This window comes from Saccostrea echinata, unplaced genomic scaffold, assembly GCF_033153115.1.
Source record: "Saccostrea echinata isolate AGI-Se365-2 ecotype Australia unplaced genomic scaffold, CSIRO_AGI_Sech_v1 ptg000056l, whole genome shotgun sequence".
NCBI lineage: Eukaryota > Metazoa > Mollusca > Bivalvia > Ostreida > Ostreidae > Saccostrea > Saccostrea echinata.
In genome coordinates, this window is record NW_026889805.1 from 4952209 (window position 1) to 4971914 (window position 19706).

The 19706-nt window shown below is 34.1% G+C and overlaps 1 protein-coding gene across 2 annotated transcripts in view; it reads right to left on the bottom strand.

The window, feature by feature from the left end:
• Positions 1-19706, bottom strand: part of LOC133173317 (neurogenic locus protein delta-like) — a 60590-nt gene that overhangs the window by 25713 nt on the left and 15171 nt on the right. The gene's annotated exons all lie outside the window — the stretch shown is intronic.

Consider the following 19706-nt stretch of genomic DNA (forward strand, 5'->3'; position numbering starts at 1 on the left):
CGTGTTTCCCTTCTAGAAATGCATGTTGGGAATTTAATTTGGGCTACACATATTTAATTTAACCCAAAGAAATGCTTATTTAAATGTTTCGTATTTATTTCAGGATATTCAGTCAGAAATGTTCAAATCCGAACCCGATCTTTTAAGCTTACAACGAAGCTATTTACAAAAAATTCAGCATGCTCACAATATCGATGAATCGGGCTTACAGTCCATTAATACATTTTCATTAGGGAACAGTGTTAACGTTTTCTCACGCAGCCCGTCCCTTGTTATTTTATATACTGCTTGCAAGTTCAGGAACTATTTCCTTTTACGGAACTTCTTTCTTCCCCTACCGATTCTAAAAATACGCTTGCATTTATTCTATACTCCTAAACATTTTAACTTACTGATGTTATCGCAATGCGTGGCCTAATGGTTAGCGCACCTGCCTTTCAATCCAAGGGTTTTGAGTTCGAGCCCAGCTGGAGGAGCATTTTCTTTTTTTTTTTTTTTTTTTTTTTTTTGGTGCATATTTTGCATTTTTCTCCTTTTTTTTCAACCCAAATGACACGGAAACACTTAAAAAGGTGGAAAGGCCTCTAATTGTTCTCTGAACAATTAGTCTCCTAGTTATTATTATTCTTCTTCTTTTTCTTCCCGGACTTTTGAAACCGCAAGACTTATCAAAAAACTTTATAGTTCATAATACTGGATATCAAAAGTTATTCTGAAAAACGACCCCCCATGTTTGACCTATGACCTCTTACAAAGTTATTGCCCCTTTCGCAAGAATAGCTTGTTATCGCTACTCCTTTGAAACCGTAAACCGTAGAGGTACGGAACCTTCACCAATGTCTTCGACTAATTGAGGGGACTCTTCAATCTTTTCATTGCAAAAGTATTCGTCAACCCCTTTTATGAGTTATTGCCCCTGAAAGTTTATGAAACTTACGAATAATTAAAAATTTTCAAAACGACAAGTCGTAGAGACATGGGACCAACTGCATAAGATTCATTGACCTTTGACCTTAAAATATATGCAAAGGTCAAAGGTCAAGGTAATTCAAAATATGAGAAATTAGGCTCTTTTTATATCTCTTTTGTCTTTCAACATATATTAAATATCTTTGCATCAGTAATATGTCCTCTTAAAACTATTTCAAAGATTTCATACTTGTCCCCTGAAATTTACCCCTTTAAAAGTTATTGCCCCTTTTACTGAAAACCTTGTTATTGCTACTCCTCCGAAACCGTAAACCGTAGAGACACAAAACCTTCACTAATGTCCTCAGGGTCTTTAGACACAACTTCAATCTATTCAGTGCGAAAGTATCCGATGACCCCTTATATGAGTTATCGCCCTTTAACGTCTTTGCGCTTACTAGTAAACCTTATAACTTTTAACGTAAAAGTTGTAGAAGCATGGGGTCAAGTGCAATGTGACCCTTGACCTTTGACCTTGAATATTTGTTCAAGGTCAAAGGTCAAGGTCATTTCAAAATTTTTAAAATTCTCATTTTTTCTATCTTTCAAGCCATTTATGGATTCTTTTTGGATAAAAATTATCATTAGAGAGTAAAATATGAAAAATATATCAGATTTAAAGAAGGTGGAAAGACCTCTAATTGTTCGAGAACAATTAGTCTCCTAGTTATTAGGTCTTTCCACCTTTCTGTGGAAAGACCTCTTGAAATGCTTATGTTTATTAGGTCTTTCCACCTTTCTGTGGAAAGACCTATTGAAATGCTTATGTTTATTATTATTATTATTATTTTTCCGTTACCGCCTTTTGAACCGAAAGACTTTTCGAAGAACTTTATAGTTCATGATACTCGACATCAAAAGTTATTTCGAAAAACTACCCAACGAGTATGACCTACGACCCCTTTCGGAGTTCTTGCCCTTTGAACGAAAAACCTTGTTATCGCTACTCCTTCGAAACCATAAACCCCAGAGGTACGAAACCGTTACCAATGTTTTCGACTACTTGAGAGGACTTTTCAATCTTTCATTGCGAAATGATTTGTCGAGCCCTTTATTAAGTTATCGCCCCTGAGAGTTTTCGAGGTTTACGAATAATGAAATATTTTTCAAAACGACAAGTCGTAAAGACATGGGACCAACTGCATTAAATTCTTTGACATTTGACCTTGAAATTTATATAGAGGTCAAAGGTCAAGGTCATTCAAAATATGAGAAAATTAGCTTTTTAAATATCTCTTTTGTCTTTTGACATATACTGAATACCTTTGCATCTATAATATGTCCTTCTAAAACTATTTTAAGGATTTCATTCTTGTCCCCCAAGCTTGACCCATTCAAAAGTTGTCACCCCTTTTGCAATAAAACCTTGTTATCGCTACTCCTCCGAAACCGTAAACCGTAGAGATTCCAAACCTTCATCAGTGTCTTCGACTCATTTAGTACACTCTTCAATCTATGTAGTGCGAAAGGATACTTCGGCCCCTTGTATGAGTTAATGTCCCTGAAAGTTTTCGCTGCTTACATTTAATGAGCTTTTTTTCAAAGGGTCTATCCTAGAGACATGGGACCAACTGCATGGGCATGTTTGACCTTTGACCTTGAAATGTAGGTCAAGGTCAAAGGTCAAGGTCATTTAAAACCATAAGAAATTCCTTATATGTATGTAAAAATGTAACAATCAACTAAATGACCTTGACCTTGAACTTCGACCTTGACCTTTGACCTTGAACTTTGATGACCTTGGCCTTTGACCAAAAGGTCAGAATCAGTCATTAAATTACTCCTCTTCTCAAAAAAAAAAAAAAAAAAAAAAAAAAAAAAAAAAAAATCAAACCAATAGCAACGTAGAATATTTCTCAAAAACTCGTACAACACCTTGGATCGACATAAAATTTCGGGGGAACTGCAGAACAGACCGGAAAGAAACTTTCCTGAAAGTTTTACGCTGAATCTCTGAAGTATATAGAAATTATGAATGTTAACGGCAAACACTACATCTTTTCTCGTATCTGAAATTTAGGTGCCGATGAACATAAAAATGAATTGAAGCTTTTATCGGTTATTTCTTCAGTTGTTATGAATAGCAGTCGATTCTCTTGACATGATATGATATTTTAATACCAAGCATTCTTGATTTATTTAGTATGTGGAATTTATTTCAATTTTATTTAGAATTAATATTAATCGAATGAATGTCGAAAACAGCGATTTTTCAGAGCAAATAAATTTTCACGCTCTCATTGACACCTTTTTCTATCTAAAATGCATATCTGAGATTTTAATTTATGCTACTTACATTTAATTCAGTCCACACAGAGATGCTTATTTCAATCTTACCTAGTATTTCAGGATATTCAGTCATATCCGAACCTGATCCGATATTTTCATATATTTGTAAACAAAGTCACGGCACTGCAGTACTAATGCATCATAGGCTCTAAATGATTAACTCAATGCATTCAAATTATACACCAACTCAAATAATTTTTTTAAACCGAAAATCTGCATTCCTATTATACACCAATCGTGTTTCTCAAAACTATCTAATACTGATTACTACATTCCATAACAAACAAATCGCCACGTGCTTTTAGATTCCTATTTATTCCTAAACAATATATTTACTACCTCCATCTTCATCGCAATGCATGGCCTAATGGTTAGCGCACCTGCCTTTCAATCCAAGGGTTTTGGGTTCGATCTCTGCTGGAGGAGCAATTTTTTTTTTTTTTTTTTTTTTTTTTGCATTTTTTGCATTTTTCTTCTTTTTTTCAACCCAAATGACACGGAAACACTTAAAAAGGTGGAAAGGCCTCTAATTGTTCTCTGAACAATTAGTCTCCTAGTTATTATTATTATTCTTCTTCTTTTTCTTCCCGGACTTTTGAAACCGCAAGACTTATCGAAAAACTTTATAGTTCATGATACTGGACATTAAAAGTTATTTCGAAAAACGACCCCCCGAGTTTGACACATGACCTCTTACGAAGTTATTGCCCCTTTCGCAAGAATGACCTGTTATCGCTACTCCTTCGAAACCATAAACCGTAGAGATACAGAACCTTCACCAATGTTTTCGACTACTCGAGAGGACTTTTCAATCTTTTCATTGCGAAAAGATTTGTCGAGCCCTTTAATAAATTACTGCCCCTGAGAGTTTTTGATGTTTACGAATAATGACAAAATTCTCTAAACGATAAGTCGTAAAGACATGGGACCAACTGCATTAGATTTTGTGACCTCTGACCTTGAAATTTTTGTGAAGGTCAAAGGTCAAGGTCATTCAAAACATGAGAAAATTAGCTTTTTTAATATCTCTTTTGTCTTTCAACATATACTGATTATCTTTGCATCTATAATATGTCCTTCTAAAACTATTTCAAAGATTTCATTCTTGTCCCCCGAGCTTGACCCATTCAAAAGTTGTCACCCCTTTTGCAACAAAACCTTGTTATCGCTACTCCTCCGAAACTGTAAACCGTAGAGATTCCAAACCTTCATCAGTGTCTTTGACTCATTTAGTGCTCTCTTCATTCTATCATTGCGAAAGCATTCTTTGGTCCCTTGTATGAGTTACTGCCCCTGAAAGTTTACGCTACTTACATTTAATGATCTTATGTTTAAAACGGTGTATCCTAGAGACATGGGACCAACTGCATCGGCATACTTGACCTTTGACCTTGAAATATAGGTCAAGGTCAAAGGTCAAGGTCATTTAAAAACGTAAGAAATCCCTTATATATGTGTAAAATATAGCAATTCGCCAAATGACCTTGAACTTTGACCTTGACCTTTGACCTTGCATTGGGTCAAATGGAAAAGTTAGGACATGCATCCGGCTCCAGTATCAGGTAAAAATACAGAAAGTAAAGATTTCTTGGGGTTTTTTTGTGTGTGTGTGTGTTTTTTTTTTTTTTTTTTTGAATGACCTTGACCTTTGACCTTGACTCAAAGGTCACAATTAGGCTTAAGGATGTGGAAGTAGTTACAATTCTTAGTTTGAAAGAGGCATCAAATAAATAATTCACCCCCCCCCCACCCTTCTTCAAAAAAAAAAAAAAAATCACATCAACAACAATGTAGAATATTACTCTAGAATTCAAACCAGACCTCGGATCGACACCAAATTTGGTACAAATGTAGTACAGACCTCAGAGAAACTTTCTGGAGAGTTTTACGGTGAGTCTTGTAAGTTTATAGAAGTCATGAAGTTTCACGGCAAAAACTACAAGTTCTGTTGTGTTTGAAATTTAAGTGCAGGTGAACGAAGAAATGATCTAAACCTTTTATCGGCTATTTCTTCAGATGTCGTTAGTAGCATTTAATTCTCCTGATATGATACGACATTTTAACACCAAGCATTCTCTCTTTCTTTTACATTTGGAATTTATTTGATTTTTATTTAGAATTAATCAGTTTCCAGAACTAGCGATTTTCGGTATAATAAAAACAATTCTCGCTTTCATTGTCGTGTTTCCCTTCTAGAAATGCATGTTGGGAATTTAATTTGGGCTACACATATTTAATTTAACCCAAAGAAATGCTTATTTAAATGTTTCGTATTTATTTCAGGATATTCAGTCAGAAATGTTCAAATCCGAACCCGATCTTTTAAGCTTACAACGAAGCTATTTACAAAAAATTCAGCATGCTCACAATATCGATGAATCGGGCTTACAGTCCATTAATACATTTTCATTAGGGAACAGTGTTAACGTTTTCTCACGCAGCCCGTCCCTTGTTATTTTATATACTGCTTGCAAGTTCAGGAACTATTTCCTTTTACGGAACTTCTTTCTTCCCCTACCGATTCTAAAAATACGCTTGCATTTATTCTATACTCCTAAACATTTTAACTTACTGATGTTATCGCAATGCGTGGCCTAATGGTTAGCGCACCTGCCTTTCAATCCAAGGGTTTTGAGTTCGAGCCCAGCTGGAGGAGCATTTTCTTTTTTTTTCTTTTTTTTTTTTTTTTGGTGCATATTTTGCATTTTTCTCCTTTTTTTTCAACCCAAATGACACGGAAACACTTAAAAAGGTGGAAAGGCCTCTAATTGTTCTCTGAACAATTAGTCTCCTAGTTATTATTATTCTTCTTCTTTTTCTTCCCGGACTTTTGAAACCGCAAGACTTATCAAAAAACTTTATAGTTCATAATACTGGATATCAAAAGTTATTCTGAAAAACGACCCCCCATGTTTGACCTATGACCTCTTACAAAGTTATTGCCCCTTTCGCAAGAATAGCTTGTTATCGCTACTCCTTTGAAACCGTAAACCGTAGAGGTACGGAACCTTCACCAATGTCTTCGACTAATTGAGGGGACTCTTCAATCTTTTCATTGCAAAAGTATTCGTCAACCCCTTTTATGAGTTATTGCCCCTGAAAGTTTATGAAACTTACGAATAATTAAAAATTTTCAAAACGACAAGTCGTAGAGACATGGGACCAACTGCATAAGATTCATTGACCTTTGACCTTAAAATATATGCAAAGGTCAAAGGTCAAGGTCATTCAAAATATGAGAAATTAAGCTCTTTTTATATCTCTTTTGTCTTTCAACATATACTAAATATCTTTACATCATTAATATGTCCTCTTAAAACTATTTCAAAGATTTCATACTTGTCCCCTAAGATTGACCCCTTTAAAAGTTATTGCCCCTTTTACTGAAAACCTTGTTATCGCTACTCCTCCGAAATCATAAACCGTAGAGACACAAAACCTTCACTAACGTCTTCAGGGTCTTTAGACACAACTTCAATCTATTCAGTGCGAAAGTATCCGATGACCCCTTATATGAGTTATCGCCCTTTAACGTCTTTGTGCTTACTATTAAACCTTATAACTTTAAAACTAAAAGTCATAGAAGCATGGGGTCAAGTGCAATGTGACCCCTGACCTTTGACCTTGAAAATTTTCAAGGTCAAAGGTCAAGGTCATTTCAAAATTTTCAATTTTTTCATTTTTTTCTATTTTCAAGCCATTTATGGATTCTTATTGCATAAAAATTAACTTTAGAGAGTTAAATATGAAGAATATATGAAATTTAAAGAAGGTGGAAAGACCTCTAATTGTTCGAGAACAATTAGTCTACTAGTTATTATTCTTCTTCTTCTTTTTCTTCCCGGACTTTTGAAACCGCAAGACTTATCGAAAAACTTCATAGTTCATGATACTGGACATTAAAAGTTATTTCGAAAAACGACCCCCCGAGTTTGACCCATGACCTCTTACGAAGTTATTGCCACTTTCGCAAGAATAGCCTGTTATCGCTACTCCTTCGAAACCGTAAACCGTAGAGATACAGAACCTTCACCAATGTTTTCGACTACTCGAGAGGACTTTTCAATCTTTTCATTGCGAAAAGATTTGTCGAGCCCTTTAATAAATTACTGCCCCTGAGAGTTTTTGATGTTTACGAATAATGACAAAATTCTCTAAACGATAAGTCGTAAAGACATGGTACCAACTGCATTAGATTTTGTGACCTCTGACCTTGAAATTTTTGTGAAGGTCAAATGTCAAGGTCATTCAAAATATGAGAAAATTAGCTTTTTTAATATCTCTTTTGTCTTTCAACATATACTGAATATCTTTGAATCTGTCATATGTCCTTCTAAAACTATTTCAAAGATTTCATTCTTGTCCCCCGAGCTTGACCCATTCAAAAGTTGTCACCCCTTTTGCAACAAATCCTTGTTATCGCTACTCCTCCGAACCCGTAAACCGTAGAGATTCCAAACCTTCATCAGTGTCTTCCACTCATTTAGTACTCTCTTCATTCTATTATTGCGAAAGCATTCTTTGGTCCCTTGTATGAGTTACTGCCCCTGAAAGTTTACGCTACTTACGTTGAATGATCTTATTTTTAAAACGGTGTATCCTAGAGACATGAGACCAACTGCATCGGCATATTTGACCTTTGACCTTGAAATATAGGTCAAGGTCAAAGGTCAAGGTCATTTAAAAACATAAGAAATCCCTTATATATGTGTAAAATATAGCAATTCGCCAAATGACCTTGAACTTTGATCTTGACCTTTGACCTTGACATTGGGTCAAATAGAAAAGTTAGGACATGCATCCAGCTCCAGTATCAGGTAAAAATACAGAAAGTAAAGATTTCTCTTTTTTTCTTTTTTCTTTTTTTGTATGACCTTGACCTTTGACCTTGACCTTTGACCTTGACTCAAAGGTCACAATAAGGCTTAAGGATGTGGAAGTAGTTACAATTCTTAGTTTGAAAGAGGCATAAAATAAATAATTCACCCCCCCCCCTTCTTAAAAAAAAAAAAAATCACATCAACAACAATGTAGAATATTACTCTAGAATTCAAACCAGACCTCGGATCGACACCAGATTTGGTACAAATGTAGTACAGACCTCAGAGAAACTTTCTGGAGAGTTTTACGGTGAGTCTTGTAAGTTTATAGAGGTCATGAAGTTTCACGGCAAAAACTACAAGTTCTGTTGTGTTTGAAATTTAAGTGCAGGTGAACGAAGAAATGATCTAAACCTTTTATCGGCTATTTCTTCAGATGTCGTTAGTAGCATTTAATTCTCCTGATATGATACGACATTTTAATACCAAGCATTCTCTCTTTCTTTTACATTTGGAATTTATTTGATTTTTATGTAGAATTAATCAGTTTCCAGAAATAGCGATTTTCGGTATATTAAAAACAATTCTCGCTTTCATTGTCGTGTTTCCCTTCTAAAAATGCATGTTGGGAATTTAATTTGGGCTACACATATTTAATTTAACCCAAAGAAATGCTTATTTAAATGTTTCATATTTATTTCAGGATATTCAGCCAGAAATGTTAAAATCCGAACCCGATCTTTTAAGCTTACAACGAAGCTATTTACAAAAATTCAGCATGCTCACAATATCGATGAATCGGGCTTACAGTCCATTAATACATTTTCATTAGGGAACAGTGTTAACGTTTTCTCACGCAGCCGGTCCCTTGTTATTTTATATACTGCTTGCAAGTTCAGGAACTATTTCCTTTTACGGAACTTCTTTCGCATGTTATCGGAATGCGTGGCCGAATGGTTAGCGCACCTGCCTTTCAACCCAAGGGTTTTGAGTTCGAGCCCAGCTGGAGGTGCATTTTTTTTTTTTTTTTTTTTTTTTTTTTTTTGCATTTTTTGCATTTTTTGCATTTTTCTTCTTTTTTTCAACCCAAATGACACGGAAACACTTAGAAAGGTGGAAAGGCCTCTAATTGTTCTCTGAACAATTAGTCTCCTAGTTAGGTCTTTCCACCTTTCTGTGGAAAGACCTCTTGAAATGCTTATTAGGTCTTTCCACTTTTCTGTGGAAAGACCTCTTGAAATGCTTATGTTTATTATTATTTTATTTCTCACCAGGACTTTTGAAACCGCAAAACTTATCAAAAGAATTTATAGTTCATGATACTGGATATAAAAAGTTATTCCGAAAAACGACCCCCCCATGTTTGAACTTTGACCTCTTATGCAGTTCTTGCCCCTTTCACCGTAAAGCTTGTTATCGCTACTCCTTTGAAACCTTAAACCGTAGAAGTACGGAACCTTCACCAATGTATTCGACTAATTGAGGGTAGTCTTCAATCTTTTCATTGCGAAACTATTCGTTGAACCCTTCAATGAGTTATTGCCCCTGAAAGTTTTTGAAGTTTACAAATAATCAAAAAATTTCAAAACAATAAGTCGTAGAGACATGGAACCAACTGCATTAGATTCTTTGACCTTTGACCTTGAAATTTATATGAAGGTCAAAGGTCAAGGTCATTCCATATATGAAAAATATATTTCCTTCTATAGCTCTTTTGTTCTTAAAGATTTATTATCTATTGTTACATAATTAATATGTACTCTTTAAGCTATTTACAATATTTCATTCTTGTCCCCTAAGTTTAATCCTTTTGAAAGTTATTGCCCCTTGTGCAAAAAACCTTGTTATCGCTACTCCTCTGAAACCGTAGACCGTAGAGACATCAAACCTTCAATAATGTCTTCAGGGTCTTTAGACACAACTTCAATCTATTCAGTGCGAAAGTATCCGATGACCCCTTGTATGAGTTATAGCCCTTTAACGTCTTTGCGCTTACTATTAAACCTTATAACTTTAAAACTAAAAGTCGTAGAAGCATGGGGTCAAGTGCAATGTGACCCTTGACCTTTGACCTTGAATATTTATTCAAAGTCAAAAGTCAAGGTCATTTCAATTTTTTCAAATTTTCATTTTTTCTATCTTTCAAGGCATTTATGGATTCTTTTTGTATAAAAATTAAGTTTAGAAAGTGAAATATGAAAAATATATGAAATTTAAGGTGGAAAGACCTCTAATTGTTCGAGAACAATTAGTCTACTAGTGTTTATTATTATTATTCTTCTTCTTCTTTTTCTTCCCGGACTTTTGAAACCGCAAGACTTATCGAAAAACTTTATTGTTCATGATACTGGATATCAAAAGTTATTCCGAAAAATGACCCAACGTGTTTGACCTATGACCTATTACGAAGTTATTGCCCCTTTCGCAAGAATTGCTTGTTATCGCTACTCCTTTGAAACCTTAAACCGTAGAAGTACGGAACCTTCACCAATGTATTCGACTAATTGAGGGTAGTCTTCAATCTTTTCATTGCGAAACTATTCGTTGAACCCTTCAATGAGTTATTGCCCCTGAAAGTTTTTGAAGTTTACAAATAATCAAAAAATTTCAAAACAATAAGTCGTAGAGACATGGAACCAACTGCATTAGATTCTTTGACCTTTGACCTTGAAATTTATATGAAGGTCAAAGGTCAAGGTCATTCCATATATGAAAAATATATTTCCTTCTATAGCTCTTTTGTTCTTAAAGATTTATTATCTATTGTTACATAATTAATATGTACTCTTTAAGCTATTTACAATATTTCATTCTTGTCCCCTAAGTTTAATCCTTTTGAAAGTTATTGCCCCTTGTGCAAAAAACCTTGTTATCGCTACTCCTCTGAAACCGTAGACCGTAGAGACATCAAACCTTCAATAATGTCTTCAGGGTCTTTAGACACAACTTCAATCTATTCAGTGCGAAAGTATCCGATGACCCCTTGTATGAGTTATAGCCCTTTAACGTCTTTGCGCTTACTATTAAACCTTATAACTTTAAAACTAAAAGTCGTAGAAGCATGGGGTCAAGTGCAATGTGACCCTTGACCTTTGACCTTGAATATTTATTCAAAGTCAAAAGTCAAGGTCATTTCAATTTTTTCAAATTTTCATTTTTTCTATCTTTCAAGGCATTTATGGATTCTTTTTGTATAAAAATTAAGTTTAGAAAGTGAAATATGAAAAATATATGAAATTTAAGGTGGAAAGACCTCTAATTGTTCGAGAACAATTAGTCTACTAGTGTTTATTATTATTATTCTTCTTCTTCTTTTTCTTCCCGGACTTTTGAAACCGCAAGACTTATCGAAAAACTTTATTGTTCATGATACTGGATATCAAAAGTTATTCCGAAAAATGACCCCCCGTGTTTGACCTATGACCTATTACGAAGTTATTGCCCCTTTCGCAAGAATTGCTTGTTATCGCTACTCCTTTGAAACCGTAAAATGTAGAGGTATGGAACCTTCACCAATGTCTTCGACTACTTGAGGGGACTCTTCAATCTTTTCATTGCGAAAGTATTCGTCAACCCCTTTTATGAGTTATTTCCCCTGAAAGTTTATGAAACTTAGGAATAATTAAAAATTTTCAAAACGACAAGTCGTAGAGACATGGGACCAACTGCATAAGATTCATTGACCTTTGACCTTAAAATATATGCAAAGGTCAAAGGTCAAGGTCATTCAAAATATGAGAAATTAAGCTCTTTTTATAGCTCTTTTGTCTTTCAACATATCCTAAATATCTTTGCATCATTAATATGTCCTCTTAAAACTATTTCAAAGATTTTATACTTGTCCCCTAAGATTTACCCCTTTAAAAGTTATTGCCCCTTTTACTGGAAACCTTGTTATTGCTACTCCTCCGAAACCGTAAACCGTAGAGACACAAAACCTTCATTAATGTCTTCAGGGACTTTAGACACAACTTCAATCTATTCAGTGCGAAAGTATCCGATGACCCCTTATATGAGTTATCGCCCTTTAACGTCTTTATGCTTACTATTAAATCTTATAACTTTAAAACTAAAAGTCGTAGAAGCATGGGGTCAAGTGCAATGTGACCCCTGACCTTTGACCTTGAATATTTTTTCAAGGTCAAAGGTCAAGGTCATTTCAAAATTTTTAAAATTTTCATTTTTTGTATCTTTCTAGCCATTTATAGATTCTTTTTGTATAAAAACTAACTTCAGAGAGTAAAATATGAAAAATATATGAAAATCAAAGAAGGTGGAAAGACCTCTAATTGTTCGAGAACAATTAGTTTACTAGTTAGGTCTTTCCACCTTTCTGTGGAAAGACCTCTTGAAATGCTTATGTTTATTATTAGGTCTTTCCACCTTTCTGTGGAAAGACCTCTTGAAATGCTTATGTTTATTATTAGGTCTTTCCACCTTTCTGTGGAAAGACCTCTTGAAATGCTTATGTTTATTATTATTATTATTATTATTATTATTCTTTTTCTTCCCGGACTTTTGAAACCACAAGACTTATCGAAAAACTTTATTGTTCATGATACTGGATATTAAAAGTTATTCCGAAAAACGACCCAACGTGTTTGACCTATGACCTCTTACAAAGTTATTGCCCCTTTTGCAAGAATAGCTTGTTATCGCTACTCCTTCGAAACCATAAATCGTAGAGATACAGAACCTTCACCAATGTCTTTGACTACTTGAGAAGACTTTTCAATCTATTCATTGCGAAATGATTTGTCGACCCCTTCAATGAGTTATTGCCCCTGAAAGTTTTTGAAGTTTACAAATAATGAAAATTTTTCAAAACGATAAGTCGTAGAGACATGGAACCAACTGCATTAGATTCTTTGACCTCAGACCTTGAAATTTTTGTAAAGGTCAAAGGTCAAGGTCATTCAAAATTTGAGAAATTAAGCTCTTTTTATATCTCTTTTGTCTTTCATTATATACTAAATCTCTTTGCATCTTTAATATGTACTCTTCAAACTATTTCAAAGATTTCATACTTGTCCCCTAAGATTTTCCCTTTTAAAAGTTATTGCCCCTTTCATTGAAAACCTTGTTATCGCTACTACTCCGAAACCGTAAACCGCAGAGACACGAAACCTTCACTAATGTCTTCAGGGCCTTTAGACACAACTTCAATCTATTCAGTGCGAAAGGATCCGATGACCCCTTATATGAGTTATTGCCCTTTAACATCTTTGCTCTTACTATTCAACCTTATAACTTTGAAACTAAAAGTCGTAGAAGCATGGGGTCAAGTGCAATGTGACCCTTGACTTATGAACTTAAATAATTGTTCAAGGTCAAAGGTCAAGGTCATTAGAATTTTTTTTTAAATTTCATTTTTTCCATCTCTCAAGCCATTTCTTGTTTCTTTTGTATAAAAATAAACAATAGAGAGTTAAATATGAAAAATATATGAAATTTAAAGAAGGTGGAAAGACCTCTAATTGTTCGAGAACAATTAGTCTACTAGTTAGGTCTTTCCACCTTTCTGTGGAAAGACCTATTGATATTCTTCTGTTTATTATTATTATTATTATTATTATTATTATTATTATTTTTCCACCCCCTGATGTGATTCTATGTTTCAAGATATATCGAAAAGATTTATAATCTATAAGAATGTACTCTTTAAAAGATTTTTATAGTTGACCCTGCGTGTATGAACTTTGACCCCTTAAGGAGTTACAACCCCTTTCGCAATAAAACCTTGTTATCGCTACTACTTCAAAACCGTAAACCGTAGAGGTACGGAACCTTCACCAATGTCTTCAACTAATTGAGGGGACTCTTCAATCTTTTCATTGCGAAAGTATTCGTGCACCCCTTTTATGAGTTATTGCCCCTGAAAGTCTTTGATATTTACGAATAATGAAAAATTTTCAAAACGATAAGTCATAGAGACATGGGATCAACTGCATTAGATTCATTGACCTTTGACCTAAAAATATATGTAAAGGTCAAAGGTCAAGGTCATTCCAAAAATGAGAAATTAAGCTCTTTTTACAGCTCTTTTGTCTTTCAATATATACTATCATTCTTTGCATCATTAATATGTACTCTTAAATCTATTGCAAAGATTTCATTCTTGTCCCCTAAGCTTAACCCCTTTGAAAGTTATTGCCCCTTGTGCGAAAAACCTTGTTATCGCTTCTTGTCCTAAACCGTAAATCACAGAGACACGAAACCTTCACTAATGTCTTCAGGGTCATTAGACACAACTTCAGTCTACCAGTGCAAAAGGATCTTCTGACCCCTTATATGAGTTATTGCCCTTTAACGTCTTTGCGCTTACTATTAAACCTTATAACTTTAAAACTAAAAGTTGTAGAAGGATGGGGTCAAGTGCAATGTGACCCTTGACCTTTAACCTTGAATATTTGTTCAAGGTCAAAGGTCAAGGTCATTTCCAAATTTTTAAAATTTTAATTTTTTCAATCTCTCAAGCCATTTCTGGTTTCTCCTCTATAAAAATAAACAGTAGAGAGTTAAATGTGAAGAATATATGAAATTTAAAGAAGGTGGAAAGACCTCTAATTGTTCGAGAACAATTAGTCTACTAGTTATTATTATTTTTCTTCCCGGACTTTTGAAACCGCAAGACTTATCGAAAAACTTTATAGTTCATGATACTGGATATTAAAAGTTATTCCGAAAAACGACCCCCCCATGTTTGAACTTTGACCTCTTACGAAGTTATTGCCCCTTTCGCAAGAATAGCTTGTTATCGCTACTCCTTCGAAACCGTAAACCGTAGAGGTACGAAACCTTCACCAATGTCTTTGACTAATTGAGGGGATTCTTCAATCTATTCATTGCGAAAGAATTCGTTGACCACTTCAATGAGTTATTGCCCCTGAAAGTTTTTGATATTCATGAAAAATTAAAAATTTTCAAAACCATAAGTCATAGAGACATGAAACCAACTGCATTGCATTTTTGGACCTTTGACCTTGAAATTTATGTCAAGGTCAAAGGTCAAGGTCATTCAAACTATGAGATATTTATAATTCTCTTGTCTTTCAACATATACTGTATGCCTTTGCATCTTTAATATGTCCTTCTAAAACTATTTCAAAGATTTCATTCTTGTCCCCTAAACTTAACCCCTTTGAAAGTTATTGCCCCTTGTGCGAAAAACCTTGTTATCGCTACTCCTCTGAAACCGTAGACCGTAGAGACATCAAACCTTCACTAATGTCTTCAGGGTCTTTAGACACAACTTCAATCTATTCAGTGCGAAAGGATCTGATGATCCTTTATATGAGTTATCGCCCTTTAACGGCTTTGCGCTTAATAGTAGGCCTTATAACTTTAAAAGTATAAGTCCTAGAAGCATGAAACTAATTGCAATGTGATTCTTGACCTTTGACCTTTAATGTGTGGTAAAGGTCAAAGGTCAAGGTCATTTCAAAATTTTCAGTTTTTTCTATTTTCAAGCCATTACTGGATTCTTTTTGTATAAAAATTAACTTTAGAGAGTAAAATATAAAAATTAAAGAAATTTAAAGAAGGTGGAAAGACCTCTAATTGTTCGAGAACAATTAGTCTACTAGTTGTTCATATTTTTGCATATAAAAAGATAATAAAAATAAGGTCTATGATATCAGAAAATGCCGTCAAATTAAGATTAAATAATTTAACTTAAATAAAAGAGATTGACTGACCCGAATTTCCTCTAATTTTCTTAAATTTTGAAGGAATATTCGTTATTTTTCCATGCTTCCTATATTAAAATTTTTCCTATTTTCACACAATTTGTATGTGAAAGCATAGAAAAGCTAGCAAGACTGCAGTTTATTTATATAATAATTTAAATCTTAAGCCCCTAACTATATATATATATATATATATATATATATATATATATATATATATATATATATATATATATATATATATATATATATATATATATATATATATATATATATATATATATATATATATATATATTACATTTTCAACAGTGAAATACTGTGATTTATTTATTGAATAAAAGTGATATTCTCTCACAGTGTGAAAGGATACCAAAATGATATTCTCTCACAGTGTGAAAGGATATCAAAGCAAGTAAAAAATAATTTCTGACTTGTCATAATGTAGAGATAGTAACTAAACATCTTGATAGAGCTAAAACTGCAATTTTCTTCCCAAATATATTGCTAAAATCCATGCTATTTGATGTTTTCAATCTCACAACTGCTAAGCTATGACGTCTCAACCGCTCAACTATGACGTCAAGCCTATCTATGACACTGAGTTAAGAAAAGACAGAGGCAAAAGGAAAATCAAAGAAAATGTAATAAACAGAAAATTCAATGTTTTGTAGATGAATATAGAATTTATTTCACTCGTGAGACAGGAATTTTTGATATTTTCACTCGTGCTTCGCATTAACTGCAGAAATTCCTTTATCTTGTTTAAAACTGTAAACTAAAGTCAATTGTAGTAAATTTTTTTTTTTAAAAAGCAAATTTTGTGATATTTTCCTACGTTGCTGTTCCGCCAAAAATATAGCCCCTGCTAGATTTTAAATACAGTGTACAATTTCTTTGTACGTCTAGCTGTACAGTTGTAAGAGGGAAAGAAATAAACGGTCTTATAAATTCCTAATACATGTAAGTCTGATATAGGGCATTTATGCAAAATTCTTCAATATTTTAATATGTCGCAACCAGAGAAGATTCCCCCTTTAACGAATTCTTTACATTATATTTGATCAAGAGAAAGTATCTACACGTATTTTCCCAATATAAGTAAGCGACTAATACATCATTGTCTTTTTTTCATTTTTCCTGAGGAACTGTATGTGTATATGTTGAAAATGAATTAGGTAAACCCAATATACGTACACTTTTATATGATATACTTTTCTCTAAGCAAGGCCGTAACTACCCCTGAGGCAAGTGAGGCAAATGCCTCACTAAAATTTTAGAGTTTTCTGAAAAGTGAAAACAGTTTTACTTTGAACTTAAATTACATTGTACTTATGTTTGTCTTTGTACTAAAATAATGATTTCAACAACTGTTAAACTTTTGTTTCAATTTCTCTAAATCGATCATCTCAACATGCGTTTTATTAGTTTAGAACGCATGTAAAAATAATTCAAAACTTTCAAAGATTGTCTTTAATTTACTAAAACCCATGTTTCGGGACCGCCTCCCCCTGAGAACCCCATCAGGACGCTATCCTGGACCAGCTTGGGGCTTGGGTGGCCCCAGGTCCCTGGCCTCACTAAAAAATTGAGCCTAGTTACGGCCTTGCTACATCAAAAACATATTTTTCCTTAGTGTTTTGAGCCTCTATAAGTAGATCTTTCGTATAAAATTTTATTTCTTCTGTTTCTATATCTTTATAAGTAGTGTTTTTTTTCTATAGAGAATGTTTGAAACCCGAAACAAAAACAACGAAGCCCAGGAAGTGGACTTTGAGACAAATGAATGAGGATATATACAGTGTATGTTTTGCGTGGGCTCTACATCTTATAAGAGTTTGTTTATTGTGATAACAAACCAGTGGCTTAATGGTGGCTTCTTGTGAGTGGAAACTTTTTTTAAATTCTCTCTTATAACAAATAAGAGACGCGATGAAAGATTACATTGTTTACAAAAGACGCTTGTTAGGTGCAGAATTAACAAATATTCCTACTGCACCTTATGTTTTTGTAACACTTTCAAAATTACATAATACTTAAAAAGTATGCACAAAGGTCGATAATGCCGTATATATCAACTTCTTAAAACCCGCAGTTAACCTCAGTATCAGAGGCGATTAGATTTTTCAAGTTTAACAGATAAATTATTGACTTTTCCATTGATTTTTTTTTGCTAGGTTTTCACTATATCAGATTAGATTATCTTATCCGTCAAATTGATGTAGAAATACCATTAATTAATTCATCTCTCCCCGCGCTCACGGAAAGTTGATAACGTCAGACAATTTATCACCACAACGCCGAAACAACTTTCCTCGGCGAATCACTCACGTAGTCTCTTGAAATATGCTTTAAAATTAATTGAAGATAAATTGCGTGACATGACAGGTATGATTTTACTTTTTAATTCCTGGCACGAAACTTTGACGTGAAATAACGTAAAGAAATGCCTATATGGACACTAAAACGTCACTACTCGAACACTCTTGATGTCAGAATGTAAAACACGATGCGCCCTTTGCTTTTTTATCGCTAAAACTGTAATTTGGGAGTGTATGAGGCTATAGCCAGTAGGTTTGTATGATTGGGTAGAATAACAACTATACTTTGTCAAACCTTTTCAACCTTGAGCTTTAGGAATGCTTCGGTATCTCTCAGTGGCATGGCATGGGCGTGTACAAGTTTTTATGGTTCGGAAGCTACGGATGACCCCTTTTACTGAACCTTTATAAGTTGTGGAAAAAACAAATAAGGTCAGCTGAGGTTCCTGCATTCCCTCAAGGACAACACCAATCTGACCTAGATTTGTCGCTGATAATAGTGGCCTTGACATTAGATCTCCTAACCTCCTTCTATCTGATACATGTTACTGCCTTTAGTACTTTTTTGTAAAAGCTTTTAAACAGTAGTAAGCTGTGCATTTTACAGAATTTTTGGAACATGCAATATACATGTATTACTACAAACGGTCATGTCAGTGACCATTTGGTATAAAGATAACACCCTTCCTCATTTCATACAGTCATTTCTTGTGATCATCTTTTTCTCACACAGTGTATTGTATGTTTTCGCCGATTGAATCCAGAGATTGTTAACACATCGGGAAAAGAGAGATAAAACTTTTAATAAATAATATTAATAACCTGCTTTTATGTTTGTACACACGGTGTTGCGGCTCAGAAGAACGTTTCCAGATGCAGAAGTCCCGCTCTTTTTTCTGAAATTTTTAAAGTTAAACCCACTGATTAAACAACGAACTCGTTCTTCTGTTACTAAATATAGTATGGGGTGCCACGACAGAACCCCCGTTTTGATTGAAGCAGATAGAGTTTATCGAAGGGTTAAGCTCAACAAAATGAAGGAGATATTACCAGGGGCAAGCGGATGAAAATAAGTTCAGACTAGGCGTGGGCGATGCTATCACGTCACGAATCGGTCTCTCTTTTTCTTCCTGTAAATGACGTCATCCGAGTTCCGCCTGTTCGTAAATTGTAAAATTGTTTTACTTACACATTGGTAATTTTCATTCATAAATATACCATGTACCGAATTTTCCTTGGATAGGACAAACTTATGGAAAAACTCGTTGAAAAAAAAAAAAGACTAGAGAGCAAGGGTCATAGAAGGCTTATATGATTTGATTGGGGAAAAATCGAAAGGATTATTTTAGCGAACCAAAGAACACTTATGCACAAGGATATAACAGTTGTCCAGCATCGAGTGACTTAGGGTCAAAAACCTAAATTTCACAAGATAAAAATTTACTGTTATATTTTATATTGTGGAAAAATGGAGTAATAGGGAAATATTATATGGTAAAAACACAGCTGTGTTATGTTGTAAAATTTTAATTTACTGGGTGGAGGTAAATTCAAAATTTACAACAGGATGGTTTCCGTTTCCATTATGCCAAGTGAAACAATAGTATGAGTAAAAGAAA